The sequence below is a fragment of the Argopecten irradians genome, chromosome 1, assembly GCF_041381155.1.
Source record: "Argopecten irradians isolate NY chromosome 1, Ai_NY, whole genome shotgun sequence".
Taxonomy (NCBI): domain Eukaryota; kingdom Metazoa; phylum Mollusca; class Bivalvia; order Pectinida; family Pectinidae; genus Argopecten; species Argopecten irradians.
In genome coordinates, this window is record NC_091134.1 from 5,694,640 (window position 1) to 5,696,394 (window position 1,755).

Sequence of the window (1,755 nt, forward strand, 5' to 3'; positions counted from 1 at the left end):
GCTTCAAAATCTGACGTATAGACATATTTAATAGAGTTTGGGAAAGACATCAACATTTCTACTGTTAATGGGACACGACAATCCTTGGACCCTTTACGCCTTTGCATACCTATAACCAGTTTTTTCACAATGAAATTGCTTGTATGGTCAGTACTATTGCTAAGCTTCATGAAAAAACTCAAACCTCTCAAGTATGTCTTAACTGTTGAGCACGCTGTATTGGTGCTTGACAGGTGTAGTACAAAATTTATGATATTATGCACTGGTGGAGGCCAAACTAATGGATAATTAACAGTTTTCCTAAACTGATTAAATGCATTCAGCGCATTGTCATAAGTTGACCTGGTGTTACTAGAAATAGATGAGTTTATTAAACAATGGGATTCAGATCGAAAATTCTCCAGAACTCCTGTGGAATTACACAAGAATATGCCTCGGCATGTGGCGCCAGTTTTCGAAACTTCTGAAAGTGAAATCGTGACAGTGCATCAGCAATAGAATTATGTAGCCCCTGATATACATGAATAGATTTAAACTGAATGTTACTCTTCAAGGATGTTAATACTAGAGGCCGAATCAATTTCATCACCCTGTTTGACTTAGAAGTCTTTTTGTTCTGTATTTCTACCAGTGCTGGATTATCACAATGGAAAATCACCTTCGTATTCTTAAACTGTTCCCTCCAAATGACCATTGCTAGTGCAGTTGGAACAAGCTCTAGAAAAGTGATGTCTCGGATCAAATCCAATTTTCTCCAAGCAAAAGGCCATTGCAAACAAACCCACTGATTTTGATATATTGCAGCACACCCCAAGTCTGGGTTACCTGCACTATCTGTATACAACTCCAATGTTGTGTTTGTTGTCCAATCCTTGTCTGGTATAAAACACACCCCATTAAATGAGGAGAAAAACTGCAATAACACTTGCAAGTCCTCCTTCAAAGCCTTAGTTAGCCTAATGTAGTGAAAAGGTTTAAATGCACATGACATGGACTCGTAAAGTCTCCTACAAAAAGCTCGAGCAAAAGGAATAGCTCTTGTACAAAATGCTACCTTTCCTGTCAAAGACTGCATTTATTTTAAACTGACTTTTGACCTGTTCAAAAAACCTCTCAATTAAGTTTACTAGCGACACTTTTTCTAATGGAACCTTGATTAACATCTCCTCTGTATCAATATCTAGACCTAAAAATGTCAAACAAGTTGTAGGACCCTCACATTTGTCTGGAGCTAATGGAACACCTAACTCATTACACACCTGATCAAAAGTGTTCATAGATTCTAGGCAATCTGTTGTGCCTTTCCTGCCAGCAAAAAGATAATGCTCTATACATGTTGAATTAGGATTTTTCACACACTTACCACTCCAAAAAAGAAGAGAACTTTTCAAACAATGCACAAGAAATGCTACAGCCCATAGGCAAACATTTATCTATATAATACTGTCCCTGAAAACGAAAACCCAAAAGATCGAAATCACCAGGGTGAATTGTGAGTAACCAAAGAGCAGATTTTATATCATTTTTTCCTAACAAGGCCCCCTTTCCCAGTTTTTGTATCATTTCTACTGCTTTATCAAAGTTTATGAAGTAAATTTGACAGATGCTTTGTCAAAATCAATGAAATCATTAACACTAGAGTTATCCGGATAAGATATGTGAGTTATCATTCTCCATTCTCCAGACTTTTTAGGAACAACACCAACCGGGGAAAGGCGTAAGTTATTTAATGGCTTGTCAACGAAAGGACCTGCT

At 37.3% G+C, this 1,755-nt stretch overlaps 1 pseudogene; it reads right to left on the minus strand.

Annotated features, from left to right (window-relative positions):
- Positions 1 to 370: 370 nt before the first annotated feature.
- LOC138308931 (uncharacterized) lies at positions 371 to 1,277 on the minus strand (annotated as a pseudogene).
- Positions 1,278 to 1,755: the final 478 nt, after the last annotated feature.